We start from the raw sequence: 21,553 nt of genomic DNA, 5'->3' as shown, positions 1-21,553 counted from the left end.
GTAAGAAAACTTTTTCCATAATTCATTCCCTCAGACACTTAACGAACGTTTTACCTCTCAGCCTTAAAAAGAACCTAATCCAAACTTTAGTGATGCCCCACTTCGATTATTGTGATTCTCTATTCACGAATCTAAATACTGATCTTGCTCATCAAAGACTACAGCGTGTCCACAATATCTGCGTTCGTTTCGTTTGCAACATAAGAAAATTCGATCATGTAACACCGTCACTAGAATTGTTGTCTTGTAGTCCACTTAAAGAAAGAAGATTCTTCAACTCCCTCTTATTACTATTTAAAATCATCCACACCTCCACACCCTCTTACCTAGCATCTCGTTTTGTTTACCTTTCACTATCTCGAACCCGGGACATGTACCTTTTCTCTATTCCTCTGCACAGAACATCCTTCTACTCATCATCTTTCAGCATATCGATTCCACGCCTCTGGAATTCTCTCCCTGACCATGTCAGAGACTGTCGGACATCATCAAAATTCAAATTTAAATTAAAAAATCACATTCTAGTCCATGGAATTGCTTGTTGAACACCTGTCAGGTTGCGCAAATTCGGCTTAACCCATGACATATAGTAAATATTGTAACTATGCTGTTGTAAAATTGATAATTAATATGTAATGTATTTATTATTATTATTATTATTATTATTATTATTATTATTATTATTATTATTATTAGTTATCACTATCATCATTCCTATCTCTGTTTTCTTTCTTTTTTTCTTGCATTAGCTTCATGAGAGCTCTATAGTGTTTTATAGGGCTTTAATTTAATTTGTATTATTTTCATCAGTGTTTGTATTTATTTTTTGTATTTATATGTGCTATCTGGTAGGATGGAAAGAAGGCCTTATGACCTTAATCCTGTCAGATTAAATAAATAAATAAATAAATAAATAAATAAATAAATAAATAAATAAATAATCAGTGAAACGTTAGCCCTTACATCCCATGTCTGAGCAAAGGTGAACGATCAATGATCAAGTAAACACGAACGTACAGTAGTGGCAAAAAAAAATTGGACCGACCCTTGTAGCTGATTTCAGAGCCATGTTCAATCCAGAGCACGATAGACTGGTAACTAAGACTTTCGTGGTTCGAATCCTGTCTGAGAAGGAAACTTTTTTTGTTCCTTATTCAAATTTACTCTCAATACTTTTCGATTGCTGGTAAAATTCATGTTCTGGGAATAATAAGTTAATTAAGTAGTAAAATATCGTTGCAATCGAAAGTATTGGGAATAAATTTGAATAAGAAACAAAAAAAAGTTTCCTTCCCAGGCAGGATTCGAACCATAGAAGTCTTAGTTAGTCTACCAGTCTATCGTGCTCTGGAGTGAACAAGGCTCTGAAATCAGCTACAAGGGTCGGTCCGGTTTTTTTCAACTACTATATTCAATTGTCAACTGTTAGTTTCGTGTATTCTCTTGGCATTACGAAAAAGGAAAAAGACTTTGTTTTAAAAGTAATACTTTAGATCAGTGTTTATCAAACTATGGTCCGCGGACCACCTATGGTCCTATGAGGTTTGCCCTTGTGGTCCTTCAAAAAAGGCAGAAGAAAAAAATAAAATTGAAACTAATTGCGTATCACTCTATAGCTTAAAATCTCAGAGTTTGGAAATGGCACATGGCAATCGCCTTTCAATTTTTCTCTCAGTACTGACATTTTATGACATTTATTACCCTACCCGTCTACGACTTCCCACTCTACTCTCAGCAACGCAAAAAGGATTTAAAGTACTATGAATGTGATGTTTCTCGCCATCCTTTCCCTGCACATCTGGCGCCGTCCCTGTAACCCAGCCAGGGACCACCCAAATTCATAACAAAGTATCGAACCTTTTCATGTACATTATGACTGTCTTAATAGGTTTGCCGACACCGAGTTTGCATATTGAAATGTTCACATAATGTAATAATAATAATAATAATAATAATAATAATGATTTATTTTAGCTGGCAGAGTTAAGGCCGTAAGGCCTTCTCTTCCACTCAACCAGCAAAAAAGTGTATATACATATGCATGAACTTACAAAGAATCCAACAATTTGATTTAGATGAGAGTTACATGAATACAAAAGTTATTTACAAATTAAACAACAAAATACTATGAACTATTAATTAAACACTGAAATAAACGTCGTACACCAATAATACAACTCTGAGGTCACAATTTGAAACTTATTTTCCAAGTAAATATGACGAATTTTCATGGGTTCGTGATCACTTTCATTGCGATATTGAAACTAACCAACTTTAATTGAGTGAAAGAGAACAATTAATTGAACTCTCTAATGAGACCGGACTTAAATGAAATTCCAAGCGGAAGGTATGGTTAATTTCTGGACCTCATCACAAAGTGAAAAGAGAATACAGTGAATGTACAATGGTGCTTTATAGATTACAATTCAGTTTGCTTCTACGTATCTATGTGAGAAAGGGTTTTCATCACTAACTCTATTAAAAACAAAGTTGGCTACCGAAATCGACTTGATGTATGTGACGATCTCCGACTTAAGCTTGCCAGCATAGTCCAAATATAGAACAACTGTGCAAGAATCGGAAGGCTCATCCATCTGATTAATGTGAGTACAAACATTTATTTATTTTTTTTAGTTAATAAGTTAAAGATTATCCAAACTCTAATAGCCTTGAATTATTACTTACTTACAAATGGCTTTTAAGGAACCCGAAGGTTCATTGCCGCCCTCACATAAGCCCGCCATCGGTCCCTATCCTGAGCAAGATTAATCCAGTCTCTATCATCATATCCCACCTTCCTTAAGTCCATTTTAATATTATCCTCCCATCTACGTCTCGGCCTCCCCAAAGGTATTTTTCCCTCCGGTCTCCCAACTAATACTCTATATGCATTTCTGGATTCGCCCATACGTGCTACATCCCCTGCCCATCTCAAACGTCTGGATTTAATGTTCCTAATTATGTCAGGTGAAGAATACAATGCGTGCAGTTCTGCGTTGTGTAACTTTCTCCATTCTCCTGTAACTTCATCCCGCTTAGCCCCAAATATTTTCCCAAGCACCTTATTCTCAAACACCCTTAACCTATGTTCCTCTCTCAAAATGAGAGTCCAAGTTTCACAACCATACAGAACAACCGGTAATATAACTGTTTTGTAAATTCTAACTTTCAGATTTTTTGACAGCAGACTAGATGATAAAAGCTTCTGAACCGAATAATAACACGCATTTCCCATATTTATTCTGCGTTTAATTTCCTCCCGAGTGTCATTTATATTATTATTGAATTATTAAAGAAACCAAAATGAATTTTCTTCTATTAACCTTAGCTTAATTAGTTAATACTAATATAACATTAATTTAATTTAATTAATTTTAATTAATTAATTCTATTTAAAAATATAAGTATATTGATTTAAATGTACTACAAAAATGATAAATTTTCTTTCGAAGGGAACAACAGCAAAGTGGTCCGCGGAACTGTTGTGATTTTAGAAAGCGGTCCCCACTTCAAAAAAGTTTGAGAAACGCTGCTTTAGATATTCTTTCATTGTATAAGTTAGATATTACAAGATAATTAAAGTGAAGAAGTCGTAATTCATGCAATATTTCTCTGTACAGGAATTACTTAATGCAGGCTGCAAGGAAAACTTTTCCCCTTCCCCCGCGGCGAGTGTCTCGCAGACAAACTTGTTACTTCGACTTTAAAACTTGGCTCTCAACATCGGAGCACTGCTCCAACACTTGCAGAGTTGCTCAAATAACAAGAGAGCCGCACCACAGCTCATAACAAATAAATGTCTCGGAATCGTAGTACAGCAAGTGCAGGCAATTTCGTAGCTGTCACCACTCCCGTCTTATAAACGAGGGGCATGCAACTTGTGATGGACTGAAATGAAGACGGATACTGGTGCTCTAGTGAACACACTGTAATATTTCACACCTAACAATGTGTCAACTGGACCGCAGTACAGATATACAGTAGGGACATCTAGCATAATTCGCTGGACAAATTGAAAGTATGCACTTTACGAAACTGGGTAAGTACTCGTACCTGTAATCTCCACCAGACAGTTCTGCACACAAACACACAGGAGTTTTTTTTATATTTAAAATATGTATTTTGTTCAAAAAATTTATAAAATATTCAATACTTTTGTCTCAAAACTTCATATATCATGAATGACTATTTTGAATCAAAACTGCATTAATGAAGAATGGCTATTTTCACTCAAAACTACAGTCATGAAGAATGGCCATTTTCAATCAAAATTTATTACATCAAGAATGGCTATTCTGAATCAAAACTGCATAAATGACGAACAGCTATTTTCAATCAAAATTCCATACCTGAAGAATTGCTATTTTAAATCAAAATTCCATACATCAAGAATATCTCTTTTCAATCAAAACTCCATTAATGAAGAATGACTACTTTCAAACAAAATTTAATATATCAAGAATGGCTATTTTGAATAAAAAAACTCCATTAATGAAGAAGAATGACTGTTTTCAATCAAAATTCCATACATCAAGAATAACTATTTTGAATACGTGAAGAATGGGTATTTTGAATCAAAACTCCATACATGAAGAATGGCTAGTTTCAAGCAAAATTCCATACATTTAGAATGGCTATTTTCAATTAAAATTCCATACATGAAAAATGGCTACTTAGAATCAAAACTCCATACCTAAAGAATGGTTATTTTGAATCAAAACTCCATACCTAAAGAATGGCTATTTTGAATCAAAACTCCATACATGAAGAATGGCTATTTTCCACCAAAATTCAATACATGAAGAATGGCTATTTTCAATCAAAATTCCATACATGAAGAATGGCTATTTTCAATCAAAATTCCATACATGAAGAATGGCTATTTTCAATCAAAATTCCATACATCAAGAATATCTCTTTTCAATCAAAACTCCATTAATGAAGAATGACTATTTTCAAACAAAATTTAATATATCAAGAATGGCTATTTTGAATAAAAAAATCCATTAATGAAGAAGAATGACTGTTTTCAATCAAAATTCCATACATCAAGAATAACTATTTTGAATACGTGAAGAATGGGTATTTTGAATCAAAACTCCATACATGAAGAATGGCTAGTTTCAAGCAAAATTCCATACATTTAGAATGGCTATTTTCAATTAAAATTCCATACATGAAAAATGGCTACTTAGAATCAAAACTCCATACCTAAAGAATGGTTATTTTGAATCAAAACTCCATACCTAAAGAATGGCTATTTTGAATCAAAACTCCATACATGAAGAATGGCTATTTTCCACCAAAATTCAATACATGAAGAATGGCTATTTTCAATCAAAATTCCATACATGAAGAATGGCTATTTTCAATCAAAATTCCATACATCAAGAATATCTCTTTTCAATCAAAACTCCATTAATGAAGAATGACTATTTTCAAACAAAATTTAATATATCAAGAATGGCTATTTTGAATAAAAAACTCCATTAATGAAGACGAATGACTGTTTTCAATCAAAATTCCATACATCAAGAATAACTATTTTGAATACGTGAAGAATGGGTATTTTGAATCAAAACTCCATACATGAAGAATGGCTAGTTTCAATCAAAATTCCATACATGTAGAATGGCTATTTTCAATTAAAATTCCATACATGAAAAATGGCTACTTAGAATCAAAACTCCATACCTAAAGAATGGTTATTTTGAATCAAAACTCCATACCTAAAGAATGGCTATTTTGAATCAAAACTCCATACATGAAGAATGGCTATTTTCCACCAAAATTCCATACATGAAGAATGGCTATTTTCAATCAAAATTCCATACATGAAGAATGGCTATTTTCAATCAAAATTCCCTACATGAAGAATGGCTATTTGCAATCAAAATTCCATACACGAATGGCTATTTTCAAGCAAAATTTCTTACATGAAGAATGGCTATTTGCAATCAAAATTCCATACACGAATGGCTATTTTCAAGCAAAATTTCTTACATGAAGAATGGCTATATTCAATCAAAATTCCCTACATGAAGAATGGCTACTTGCAATCAAAATTCCATACATGAAGAATGGCTATTTTCAAGCAAAATTTCTTACATGAAGAATGGCTATTTTCAATCAAAATTGCATACATGAAGAATGACTATTTTCAATCAAAATTCCATACATGAAGAATGGCTATTTTCAATCAAAATTCCATACATGAAGAATGGACATTTTCAATCAAAATTCCATACATGAAGAATGGCTATTTTGAATCAAAACTACATACATGAAAAATGGCTATTTTCAATCAAAATTCAATACATCAAGAACTGCTACTTTCAATCAAAACTCCAAACCTGAAGAACGGCTATTTTCAACCAAAATCCCATACATGAAGAATGGCTATTTTCAATCAAAATTCCATACATGAAGAATGGCTACGTTTAGTTTCTGTGTTTTCGGTTGGATATGTGGAATTTCCATGTCTGTGTGTATGTAGTTTACGTTTGCGATGTGTTCAGCATATGTGGAAGTGTTACGTGATTTGGTTATGGCTGTGATCTGTTCCTTGTAACGTGTTTGAAATGATCTGCCTGTCTGCCAGAGGTAGAAGTTTTTTAGTAGGTTATTTTACGACACTGTATCAACATCTCAAGTTATTTAGCGTCTGAATGAAATGAAGATGATAATGTCGGTGAAATGAGTTACCCAGCATTTGCTCATATTGGGTTGAGGGAAACCCCGAAAAAACCTCAACCAGGTAACTTGCCCCAACCGAGATTCGAACCCGGGCCACCTGGTTTTGCGGCCAGACGCGCTGACCGTTACGCCAATGTCGTAGAGGTAGAAATTGTTGCAGCTATTTCATGTGAGTTTGTACACGCCTGTGAGGATGTATTTGTTTGTGTTGTTTGTATGTTGAGATGCTGTTGTAGAGTGTTTTGTGTTCTGTATACGATGTTATAGTTTAATTTCTTGAATGAAGATGCTATCTTGTGTGTGTTTTTGTTTTCGTATGTTAGTGTGATGTATTTTTTGTGTTCTCGTATTTGTGTTATGTTCCCATGCTTCTTGTAAATATGTTTTGTCTTTTTTATTGTGTTATATATTATGTTGGGGTTGTATCCCTTTTCTTTGCTATGTATTTGATGGTATATTTTATTTATTCTTGTAGTCTTGCTGGTTAATTGGTATGTTGAGTAGTCTGTGTACCATTGCTCGAAATGCAGCATGTTTGTGTTGTGTTGGGTGATTGAATGTGTAGTGTATGTGTGTTGTTGTTGTTGTGGGTTTTCTTTAGATTTTGAATGTATGTTTGTTATCTACTTTTGTTATTATGATGTCTAGAAAGTTTATCTATTTGTTGCTTTCGATTTCTAATGTGTAGTGTAGCTTTGGGTGTATTTTGTTTATGTGTTGATGTAGGTTTTGAATCTCTGTTTGTTTCCTTTGCATATATATATATATATATATATATATATATATATATATATACATATTTTGGTGGGGGATTAATTGAAGTGAATTTTTTTATGGCAGGCAGAGTAACTATCTCATGCCCCCATGTTTTAAATTGCTTCCAGTGCACTTCATTAGAACCAGGTACCCAGCTTCGAAGCCGTTAGCCCTGTGAACTTACAGCATAGTGTTAGTATGTCATTTATATACTAATTTAAGTTGTCAACTTAATATTTTTCATTGGCCAGCAAGGGCTTGGCCTTCTGAAATACAAAATTCATGGGTAAACATTTGACAATAGCTGTAGAAATTATGATTAGTGAAACAGCAAAACTAAACAAATATTTGACATTATAACGTTTTATTTTGAAGTAGGTACTTTATTTACTGAATTATCGACAAGATTAGAACTTTGGTTATATATGAATAAAGCTCTTTCTCGAATATATTAATAAATAATTTATAACACACAGAAACAGATTGTGTTATAAATTAAGATACGTATAAAATTTGCTAGCACGGCCATCAAGCAATATCACGGCCTACTTAATTGTTAAACAATGGACATCTGAACATCAAGTGCGTCAAGATATTAAAGAACTGCGCATCAGGTACGATAAAGATTGTTTCGAGAAGACAATTGGTTTTGATTGGTTAAAACCCGAGCCTTCTTCAGTTACAAGCCAGAGCCATACGTCGGCAACACTGTAATTAACTGTCAACAGGAGGCCTACTATCCAGAACACGTGTTTGTGCTAATGTCGATTTTCAATGTAAATTAATGTTACAATATAAGTGTGTGTCGATGGAATTACGTTCGCGGTCGTACCAAACGTTAATTGTTGATGTATTATAAACTAAGTGGGTGTTGGCGATAAAAACAAGACAATAAATGAAAATATGGCTGCAGTATTTGGCAATTTTTACGGTTATTATTAATGACAAAGTGACTGACAATAATCTTCTAAATATTAAATATTGTATAAACTACATTTTTATAGTCTTACTTGTGGTTTGTGGTCTATCAGAATTCTGGCCAAATTGTTGGGTCTCGCCTGCTATATCAATAAAGTTACGCCGTTTATTTTCAAGTTCATTGTAAACAGCTGTTTTGTGATCCCATAAATGTTGCAGTTTTGTTGAAGATTCGGAATGCCTGCTATACGTCAGAACTACCTATAATTTGTACATGCATACACTCAATTCGTTGGTTTTCAAGGTTTGTTTATTAATATTATTTATTTTGCAATAAATTAGTTATAAACATGTTTCTTTTCACTTCTGATTTAAAGTTCACTGAGTTTACGCTAATGGGCACATACTTAATAGATAATGATGTGTTTTGTTACGCATTATGTTGAAGGTATGTTTCTTCATTTTTTATAGATCTTTATATAACCCGTCTGAAGAATCACTGTAGACGGCAGGTAGAGTAAGCTTGGACATAAACATGCGATCGATACTCCATTACGTCACCCTGTTCTGACGTACTATGCACAGTGCTGCAGTAAAGAAATGCCTCAGTTCGGTTCGTTCAGTCTGCTAGTCGGTATCGGAAGTGTGTGTGTACACAAGAGCGAATGGAAACTCCACTGAGATACTCGTCACGTGAAGTCTTACACTCGCAAAGCAGAAAGATTGTATACAATGTGCTAAAATTTTGTAAAGAAGAGGAAAAGAAAGGTCTTATCATTCCATTAACGAACGCTGTGAAAAGAACAGCAACGGCGGTGGGGAAGAGTGAAAGAACAAAACATATTATAGCTAAGGAGGTGAAGAAGCAAAGCGCATTGGAGGACAATTTTCAACTCCTGGTGAAAGCCGCCCACATCCAAAGAAAATTGTACTTGATGATTTTGAAAAAAATGTGTCATCCGCAGAACTTTTTGGAGTTTTATGAGAAGAGAAAAGAAATTCCGACCCTACGCAAGCTTCTGAATGATGTTAAGAAAAAGATACAGTTTAATGACAGAAAAGATACATTCTGGAGGCTGTCAGTTTTTAAACAAATGACCGCACAATAAGCGAAATCAGCAAATAAGTCTGGATAAAATGCTGCCAACCTGTTAAACATATCGAGGACGAATATTGGTGTCGTGGCGCGTTAATGGAAGAGGAAAAGAAAGGGTAGTAATAAACATAGGGATTGTGAGTAGTGACGAAGAGTGTGATGAAGATGAGATGGATTATGATAGGCCAGGTGGCAGCACAGATACAGCAGTTCAACTGGTAGTGCAGGTGAAATTGAGACCTCTGCCTCGGGCATACAGCTACTTCTGGAATAAAGTACGTGTATATACCGTACATGACAGAAAAAGTAAATTCAACTATGGTATTGGTAATTGTATTTATGTTCATAACAGTTGATGTTTTTATTGTCAGACTGTACCAACATTTCTACAGCTGACTCGCCACGCATCGAGATTGAGCGGATCGCATTCGCGACACACGAGCGCCCTCATCTGAAAACTGCATTGTTTCGTCAGACGGGTTATACTTGGCCTAGCTGTATTTACATCCTCATGCCTTATTATAATATGTAGATAGTTTCCTCTGTTTACATTTTTATTTTATTTGCATAATTTACATTCTTAGCTTGTTTTCTGTAGTTATATTTATTTAAAATTATACCGTATTTTAAAAAGTTTATAACAAATAATTCAGGATAACGGTATTGTTATGGTGACTGGCCAGGTTCAAGCTAAAATTGGGTTCCTGGGCATCTGAAATATTTATAAAAAAAAACACGACAGATAATCACATGAAATTAAAATGTATATGTTATCCTAGACCTTTCACGTCACAGGTGTAACAACATAAAGCGGCAAAACATTGTCAATATACTACCCACATAATGGTTCATTGTTTTGAATAGGGTACTGCGAAAGTACGTCGTTATTTTATTTATTTTTGGTACAAGTAACATTTCTTTAAGTATTTATTTATTTTGCCTTGTACCATCAATAAAAACCAAGTAAGCTTTTAATTTTTTTATGCTCGACCATGCCGAAATGTAGTAATTATACACCTGGTAGCAGACCTTTAATGCATGTCATTAAAGTACACCTACTCATTAAAGGTCAGGTCTTTCAGCCAATGACGACTCAGGTTACAACTGTTCAGCCAATGACAGGTCAGCTTTCTACCGTTATAAAACCTCAAGTATCGATTATTTTCGGATATGCAATCGAAAGAGAATTAGCGAAAAGTCACGGAGGCTGGAAATCCAATACTGTCGCAGAAGGTTGTGTTCTGTTACTATAATAATTAGCGTTAATAGTAAATAATATTCAAATGAATTCATTTTGTCATCTCGTTTTTCAATGTCTAATTTAATTTAAATGTTATCTCTGTAGGTTCTTATGACCTAGCAAGGTCAATGTGGATATCTGTTCCTCGGAAAAAATCAATACTTTCGCGTCTGCGCACATCTCACAACATACGGAACATTGCTGAAGGTCAGATACAATTAAAATTAATAATATCAAGTTAGAAATATGGTCGATCATAAAAAGTCGTATGAATCTCGCCTATAATGGTAATTAAGAAGCTCGTATGAAAATTATATCCATACTCACTTCTTCATTACGTTCATTATAGGCTCGTTGCATAATGTACTATTTTAGTTATAAGTGGCTGTATACAAGTACTTACGCGGTATTCTGAAATTCAAAATACCATTTCGGATTCCGTAATAAATTACGTACATCAATACACTGAATCTTGATCATATACACTTAGTTTTTTATCAATTAATGTCGAAAATGTACATGTGACAACGAAATCAAAGCATTAAAACGTTAAACGTCATGCCTTATTTCGCTTTCGCCCGCCTTCACTCAGCGTTGCCAAACCTACCCATGCTCCGGCTTGTAACTGAAGATGGCTCTCGTTAAAACTAAATATATTTTTGCACTCCATTGATGCATCGGTACATGAGCGAAATAATTACTTAAAAGTAACTTTTTTTGTTGTTTCCTGCACTTCAGAATTAATCCATGAACGTGTGAACAGTTCGCATCAGTAGACTTCATAACGACGTACATAAGTGGCCATTCAGCTTGTGGAGCCGGGAAACCTGAGACATTTCATCGATTCTGTGGGTGTATATGCCTCGGGTATCACATTTATGTTACCCCGCGCCATGTCTGAATGCGATCAATGGCTGACAGACGTCAAACAATACGTTGTGTACGTACTGGCATTAGGGTAAGTGAGATCTGAACAAAAAAACGTTCGTCTTTTGTCTTTTTATTTAGCTTTTGTCATAGTTTTGCTCCAATGGAACAGATTTTGTTTAGTATTGCATGTTCAGCTACGTATTGGAATCAGAATAAATGAAGTATGAAAAACCGTACGTGTTTTGTCTCTTTATTTAACTGTTTTGATAGTTTCGCTTGCTCCAACAGACCAGATTTTGTTTAGTATTACATGCTCAGCTACGTACTAGAATCAGAATACATGCAATATGAAAAACCGTACGTGTTTTATTTCCTCAATATTGAAGAGTGTGTTCACAAAACTCACTCAGTCCATTTGGCTATTTCTATGATTTGATAGATAGATGGATTTATTCAGCAATATTATACACACAGATGGATTACACCAGGTATGTCAATTGATGCCCACAGGAGCAGGCGTGCGCTTTAGAGCTCAGGAGAGCCTGAGCGCTTTACAGCGGAAAGGAAAGAGACAGACGAAAGAGGTGGTATATGCCGCTTGGTCGATCTATATTCAAGGATGGCCAGCACTGATTCAATGGATAAAGGGAAGAGAACTTCTTAAAACTGTATCCATGGTAATTTTTAGATTTGCCTGAGAAGTATAAGTGCATTATAAGAATGTAAATTTTAATTTTAATGCTCATTTTTCACAAGTTTGATTCTTTTTTATTCAAAAGAAATATTTTCTCAACTTTTCGTATAGAAAAGTGAAATTTTCAGGTATAGGTCTATTTATTTAGTAGCCTTACAGAATGTTTTCGTAAATCTAATATACCGTATGTACGTATTACTGAAGATATGGACAATTTTGAAAATATTCGCATGGAAATTGTTTGTAAGAAAATGAATTAACAAAGCAACTACTGTTACATTATAAGCAAAAGATACGTGTCCATGTGTTGTAAAATTGTCAGCTTTATAGCTTCAGCAGATTTCGAGAAAATAATTTAATATTCTGATGATAGAAAGTTGCTCACAAATATCACCTTAAAAGCATAATGCGATAAGAGTTTTGTTATGTAATATTAGTTGCACTTAAAACAGATACAGTACCTGGGTAACTTTGCTTAGTACTGTAATATTGTTTTGATTAGTTTATTGATTACTTTTGTAAGGCCAAAGATACCATCAATATAAATTCCAACTTATCATGTCATACTCAATCTCTTTCTTTGGAATATCACTTTCTTTATGAATGATGTGTTTCATCCACTTAATACAGTATAATATTATACTACTATGGAATTTAAGTGAATATTCCTTCTTAACTCTCTATTATGTTATTATGATTTAAAACACAAGTGAAATATTAAGAAATCAGTGTTAGTACTTTTGTTTTACAGACAATATAGATACTATTAAACGGAAAGAAGCCATATAAAAATAACGACATAAAATTTCACGTTCTGTTTGAAGTTTATGCACCACTATTTTCTTAATCCAACAGGTTGGTTATTCATATACACAACCCTTCCTCTTTCCATACTTAGCGCATGCTGCCCGCGCACGACGTCAAGGTCAGAAAAATGCGTTGCTTTGACATCACTGCATTACACTATCAGAATTTTCTCTTAAATCCAATGCACGGGTCTTTTGATAGTACGTACTGTATAGAACAAGTCCTATTTTGTAGGTTCCACCCCCCTCATCTATGATTAAATCCAACCACAATCCATACATATCAACGGCCCAGCTCAAAAGGAAAGCATTTAAACATTTAAAGTTTTGTGAAACCTGCAATTTAAAGCTTAATTTTGTTGGTGTTAAAAACTCGAAGGATGATTGAAATTACTCAACATTCTGTTAATGATCTTTTATACAGGGTTATTCAGGACCTCTGCAACAAACTCTGGGGATCGATATCAACATAACTTTTACCCTAAATCATGTAATAAAATAAGGACAACATACAAAACTATACCAAAGTTCTAGACCTTTTTATAGACTTCAGTTTAACATGGGAAAAACATATCGAATATATATGCACAAAATTATCAAGAGTTATTTATTTATTAAAGAAATTAGTGATTTGTGTTTCTCAAAATTATTTAAGATGTGCTCTACTTTTCTTTTTTTCAGTCGATAATTAGGCATGTCTTAATTTTCTGGGGAAATGGTAGCAAAATTGGGAGTGTCTTGATTTTGCAAAAGAAAGCCATTAGAATTCTATGTCAATCAAACTATCTTGAACATTATCGACCTCTTTTCAAACAATCACAGGTATTAACTGTCATAAATTTATATATTTATATATATATATATATATATATATATATATATATATATATATATATATATATATATATATATACACGACCTAGTCCTTTACACTCGACAAAATATAGACAATTACTCATTAATAGCCAATATACATGATCATGAAATTAGGAATAGTGAACAAATTAATATTCCATACTGTAGATTACATAAAACTAGTACAAATTTTTCTGTCATGGAGATGAAATTATATAATAAGCTTCCCAGTCAATATTATAAGTTACCAATCAATAATTTCAAAGCTAGATTTTATAATTGGCTTTTAATTAATCCTTTCTACTCTGTAGATGAGTTTCTTAACATAAATTCATACGAAATTGTTTTTTAATAAATAAAGTTATTTACATTAGTTGTTTTCATTAATTTTAGAGTTCCAAAATGTTTTGTTTTTTCATTCTAATTAAACGTTACTGTTTTCAATTATATGTATATTTTCAAATGTATGTATTTTTTTGTGACGAAGCCTATCACTGTATGTTTAATGGCTTAATAAATTGAATTGAATTGAATTGATAGATCCCGCAATGAGGACCATTTTTCGTAAAACTACCCATGTGCTCCGATGCCTGGGTAGGAGCAAGGCGACATGGAAAAAAAAAAGGACAGGTTTTAGTGGCATTTACAGTTAATTATGAAATTAACCTAGCGGACAAGTTACAAGTGCCATGTCATTTTGCTGTCACGTTTGAATGGGAATGTGGAACTATTGCACTCTGCCTTGCAGGATATCAACCTTGTCGTTCTGCATGGAAAGCCGTTGCCGTAGTCAATTCAAGCAGCACATCTTTAGAAAGCGAAACCGAATGTTTTGAAAACCCTCCAACGTGAGATCCAGTTACTAATTAAAGAAAGCTCTTGGAAAGAGGCGTTTCAGCGACACATTACGGATGTAATTAGCGAAGTTGTTCCACCCCTGCACTCTGCTGAGCACATAACATACATTAGAGAAGATTCGGCGTCAACTTACACGACCCTGCGAGGAAAACAGCTGACTACGCAGAGATACTGATGAGGAAACAGCTGCGGTTGTAGACTGGAGGGGGTTGTTGCTACTATTTCACTACAAACATTACATTACATTCACATACACGAATAATAGTCCGTGTGTTTTTCTGGGTATAGGATATAGGGACCTAACATTGCTATAAAAACTTCATGTACAGAAACAATGAAGATATACATTAACGAGCTAGAAATTAGGAGGCTTTGACGATTTGTAAAACAAGAGAACATCACTTATGGTTGATCTGTGGAGAAACGTACGGGCTTATACACTGCCATCGTGATCTAATACAGGCCGTAAGGCAGATCACGTGACTCGCTTAACAGTTGATCGCGAAGGGCGGTCTTTCAACTATATCAATTAGTTGCAGTACATGAAAAACAACATATATTTCTCTGAAATGCAGTGTAATCACGTCAGTAAAATTTTAAACAGTGATTGTGAGACTCTTGAGACACAATTCACTTGCAGCGTAAGGTACAATATTATTTTTGGTGTAAAAATTACGTTGTTGCAGGCAAAGTTCGTATGTGTAATACCTGCCTTTATTTCGATTAAACATTACGCCCTTATGTGGTTAAGTGAATTTTTGGTGTTATAAACAGTAAATATGTGTAATAATATACACGTGAAAGTGAAACATTGACTGGGATGTAAAGTAAGTTATGATTAGGCCTAAGTGCAGCGTTACTGATGTTACTCTTGTCTAATCCATTATTGTTAGTTTACCGTATTTGTTTTATTAAATTTAAATTATTGCGCCCTTCTTATGTGTGAATAATCTACATTATAAATAATACGACGTTTGGTAATATACACAATTTGAACTAAAAGCGAGATACATATAGTATATTATGAAAAATTATACCTTATAGTTTTCATTAATTACAGTATCTAGTATTGTAATTAATTGAAATAAAGCACGCTCACTTCATTACGAAATTCTTGCACATTCATTTAAGCACGTTTCAACAATTTTCAGTTGCATCGCACGCATATTTTGATGTGTTGACATAGGTTATGTTTACTCTATCAGTACTTGCCTTATTTCTATTTTTTTATTTTATTGGGTTATTTTACGACGCTGTATCAACATCTAGGTTATTTAGCGTCTGAATGATATGAAGGTGATAATGCCGGTGAAATGAGTCCGGGGTCCAGCACCGAAAGTTACCCAGCATTTGCTCGTATTGGGTTGAGGAAAAACCCCGGAAAAAACCTCAACCAGGTAACTTGCCTCGACCGGGATTCGAACCCGGGCCACCTGGTTTCGCAGCCAGACGCGCTGACCGTTACTCCACAGGTGTGGACCCTTATTTCTATATTCGCAATTATGCATCATAATTAAGCATAACACTACATATAACTTGTAAATGCAATTTGTCTACACTTCAATTGTATTTATTCGTTTCATACGGTACTCCAGTCTGATTAGTTTAATATGTTACCAGGCCTAAACTAGCGCTGAGGTAGTTCCCTTCGTATTCATACACATTGCATATACTAATTAGTTCGGTTAGTTCAGGCTTTTATTATGCCTTGCCTAGAGGATAAAATGCATCTCCACAAAAAATAAATTCAAATGTTTTCAGTTCAGAAGTTACCGGAATTATACCTCAGCGCTCGTTTAACCCTAGTTAAGTAATATAACCGTATGTACATTTCATAGGAGGGACTGTGGTGAATTTTCTACCTATAAGTAAGGAAGATAATCGTGTTCTGAAGTTTATCCTAAATATATTCTTCTTTATTAAATCTCAAAATAGCTTACGTTCTCAACTTAAAATGTTGACGCAAATAGGTTATGTTAACATGGTGAATTCTCTTCACATAAAAATAACACAGTTTTATAATTATTCCTGCCACATTATGCAACAAATAAATGGAACTAGCCGGAACTTATGCACACATTACATTGAATAACAATTTAATTGTATTATTTATTTGTTCCCTACTATACTGGGTCGTATTGAATTCTATTTATCTAACCTACCAGATGAAGTAACACAACCGTACGTACCTACACTTATTTCATAGGAGGGACTGTGGTAAATTTTCTACCTACAAGTAAGGAAGATAGATGTGCTAAATTAAAATCACAATATAAATAATTCTTCTTTATTAAATCTCAAAATAGCTTCCATTCCAAAAATGTTGATGCAAACAGGTTATGTTAACATGTAAAACTCCGTTCACATTAAAATAACACAGTTTTGTAATTATTTCTGCAACATATTATGCAGTAAGAAGTGAACGTATCTTATACACACATTACACTAAACAAAATTTAGCACCGACACGCAGTAAAGTAATATATTTCACTCAGCTCCGTATACTCAAATAGAAAAGCCCGACCCATCGAGTGACGTCACACATCCTGCATTAAGGCCTGGTCTAGATCACGATGGCAGTGGCTTATACCGCGTTGTCTTGGTGCTAGTAGCTGACGTTTCGACCGGTGTTGTGGATAAGGAAATAAAAAAAATTGAAAAAAAAAATTGAAAAATCGAAGGGGATAATTGGGAGGGAAAATTTAAAGGTACGCAAAACGCGTACTTGCAAGGTGCTGGGGGCTATACGAAACTAAATATGTGAGCTCCAAGCCTGTTGGCCACTAGTCTCACTCTGGGTTATGCTGCTCCACTGAAGGAGCTCTAGAAAATTTTGAAGGGGAAAACCGAAAATGGACTTAACCTCTTAGGTACCACATAGGCGAGGGGGACGGAAATGTGATCAAGTGATCACGGGACGGGACGAGGAGGAGATGGCTGGTGTTTGCCGTTAGAATGGCAGGTGTTATCTTGCACATTGAAAGGGGCTTAGCCATTTCGCAGTGAAGTCGTGAAGACTCTGTCATCTGTTGTTCGATGACAAGGCAAGTGAAGGCCGTCGGAAGAAGCGCCGTGAAATCTAAATCTGCAATTTGAGAGGTCCCTGTCCTTTCAAATTGCGACTAATTGAGTGACCTCGTACATTTAATAGACTATTTATAGGTTCTGAACTAGGGCATACGTCGTTTACAAAAAAAAGGGGGAATATATATGGGGAAGGGCATATAGGTCCGTGGCCCATTTCTTTTAGGGCTCATCCCGACATTTTTCTTACGCCTTAGGAAAACCACGGAATACCTTAGGCAGGATGAGTTGTCTCATATAAGAGACTAGCCAATTTGGCTATTAGGTAGGAGGTGATTGTTGTCATGAGTCTTGTTGAATCGTCTCAATTTAGAGACTAGCCATTCGGCTTTGTGGTGACTCAATTACGAAGAGAGGGGAGAGATGTAATTATTAATTAATTTAGAGTAATTAGGGAGATTCATGAGGATATGAGTGCAGGTCCGTGGCCCATTTCTTTTAGGGCTCATCCCGACATTTGTCTTAGCGCCTTAGGAAAACCACGGAAAAACCTTAGGCAGGATGAGTAGGAAATAGTCGAAAAAATCGAAAGGGGATAATTGGGAGGAAAAATTTAAAGGTACGCAAACGCGTCCTTGCAAGGGGATGGGGGCTGTACGAAACTAAATATGTGAGCTCCAAGCCTGTTGGCCATTAGTCTCACTCCGGGTTACGCTGTTCCACTGAAGGAGCTCTAGAAAATTTTGAAAGGGGGAAACCGAAAATGGACGTAACCTCTTAGGTACCACATGTGTGAGCTTGTATATGAGTCTCAATAGGAGAGGACTTCCAATGATAGGTCGTAGGTTCTCCTTCTGGCATAGGATTGGTTCTTCGTTGACCAATCCGGTTGAGGTCTGCATGGAGGGGAGTATTCATATTAAAGACTGGCCCTAATAAGGTTCGAAATAAAATGGGAGTCCGTGTGGGGTGACCTTGATTCCGTGTAATTGTTTGGATGAGAGGGTGCCGCATACATGTGAAGACACTGGTTCCTCGTTCTTAAGTATTAACTTGGAATAGACTTCCCTATGAGTTGCTGAGTTGTAACCCATCTTCCAATGGTTTACTGAATTTAGGCATTCTAGCTCACCGATCTTATACCTTCTGTCACCCGACAATAACTGAGTGTTCCTCACTCAAATTTCGTTCTTCTACAATAATAAACACGTGTAGCACAATAGTAATATGCGTTACAAGAGCGGTATGTTGAAGTTTTCATGTTCGAGGAAAAGTCTGAAAAAGCGAAACGTAGTTGAGATTTTTTAATTTCCGAGAATTGAAAGAAAACATACCGCTCGTGTATCGTACATTATTTTGTGCGAAGATCGTTTATTACATACCTGAAAGAGGAATTTCTAATTAGTTGCAATGAAATCTCCATCTTGGTTTCTGTTCAATGACGGCAAATTTGCAAAACAAAAATATCTATCTTCAACATTGTTGCTTTAAAATGTTTTCTGTGTTTACTATACTCCAGCAGGCCGTGATATACGTCTGTCTTTTTTTTTCCCCAGTCTATGATGAGTCTGGAATCTTGTTGATTTTTTCACGGCTTCCTTAATGTTACTTGCATCACGAATGCAGTAACTTTAGTGGAGTTATAGAGTTTACTTAATTTTTGCAAATATTTAAAAACAATAATTAACAGTGCAATTTAGGTGGAATTGCAGTGATAAGTTTCCAATTTATAATTATTACCAGGGAACGGATTTATATGGACTAAAAATATATGAAATATGTAAATATATATGTAGTTATTTTTACCAAAATATGGAATTAAATATGGATTTTTACCAAAATATGGAATTAAATATGGACTTAAAATTATAAAAAAATGACTATGTACGTTAAATATTGGTACATTTTAATCAAACTAAACAAAAAATATAATGGACGTACCTTATCTTCCAATGTAGTTTCAACAAAACACAATTTTTATTGTCTGTTACCATAACAATAGGTTACAAACATTTCTTTCAAGTGCTGAAAAGTGAATCTTCTTCTATTGTCTCTGAGGATAGATTTATACTGACTAAAAGAGCGTTCGACGTCACAAGAAGTAACTGGTACATAATTCAATTTCACAATGTCTGCTGGGGATAAGTCCAAGTTAATCTTCACTGTTGATTCACCACTCATCACAGCAACAACCTTTTGTAGTTCTTCATATCCAGGGTTTTTTGAAAGTACAGTGTCCACCTTAGCTCTTACTGCATCTGCAACTTTACCTCTACCACGATTCAGTTGTTCCACAGTACTATTTATAATTTCAAAACTTTCAGATAGTGAAAGGTGCCTATTTTGGAGACTTTTGAGCGTTTTTATGATGCATGAAAATGTATGCTGAATGTGAGCTAAGTCATTCTTCACACTTATGTCACAGGTAACTGTTTTCGCAGTATCAATTGAGACTGCATCTTCAGAGTCCAATGCAAGGAGAACATTGTTAATAGAGTCTATATGTTCGGCATAATATTCAACTGCTTCTAGCCATGTACCCCATCTAGTTAAAATTGGCTTTGGTGGCAATGGAATTTCAGGGTACATTTCTTTCAACACGTTAACTCTACTGGGAGCTTTGAGAAATACTTTTTTCACTGATGAAATCAACAAATCTACTTTAGGGAAATTGTCTCTGACCACTTCTGCCACACGATGAAATGCATGCGCCACACAAGTAAAATGAGTCAATTTAGGATATACAACAGATAATGCTTGTCCAGCTTTGACCATATAAGGCGCAGCATCGCTAATAAAGAATAACACATTATCGTACATAATACCCTTTGGCCACAGGATACCCATAGCTTCGTTGAACAGTTTAACTATAGTTTTGTTATTGCACTTTTCTAGAACATCACAATGTAAAAGAATTCGTTCAGAATATTGTTCACTTAACAAACCGATAACTACATTACCAACAAGTCTACCTTCTTTGTCGGGAGTCTCATCAATGGAAACCCAAATTGAACTATCTTTAATTTCATCTCTTATCTTCTGTATTGTCTCATCGTAGATGGATGGAGCATACGTCTTCCTAAGTGTTGACTCATCCGGGATTGTATGTTGAGTATATTTTTCAAGGAATTCCCTGAAGACCTTATTCTTTAGTTTGTAGAGAGGAATATCAGCAGAGATGAGAGAACGGCACAGGTCGATGTTAAACTCAGATCTTACATTCGATGTTGTTGGTTGTGTTAAAAACAATTGTCTCTGCTTGGAATTTAGTTGTTTGTTGGCCTGATGTTTACTAGTTGTAATGTATTGTTGCACCAGGAACTTTTGTGTAGATGATACTGCACACTGACACAAATTACAAAATAATATTTTATTGTCAGTTGATAAACCATCTTCTTTAAATTCTGAAATGTAACTTGTTAGTTTTGATTTTAAATTGACTGAATGACGTACTTTTGGCATATTTACCGTCTTTATAGTATGATTTACAAAACTGAACCTATGTGTACTCTGACTGGCATTTAACTGTTGAGCTGCACAACTGAAGTCTGTTAAAAATTTTAAATTAAATTAATACAGTTTTGTAACTTACTTTCCCATTGTTGATAGGACTGCTAATTTTCAAATAACTCTGATGTTAAAGGGATTACTGAACATGTGTTTAAATCTCTATTGTTGAAATGTATTTTTAAAAGTTAATGGAATTTTGTTTTGTTTTATTGTTAAACCTAATATAATAT

This window comes from Periplaneta americana, chromosome 2 (genome assembly GCF_040183065.1).
Source record: "Periplaneta americana isolate PAMFEO1 chromosome 2, P.americana_PAMFEO1_priV1, whole genome shotgun sequence".
In the NCBI taxonomy this organism is placed as follows: domain Eukaryota; kingdom Metazoa; phylum Arthropoda; class Insecta; order Blattodea; family Blattidae; genus Periplaneta; species Periplaneta americana.
Note: the sequence above shows the minus strand (reverse complement) of the source record.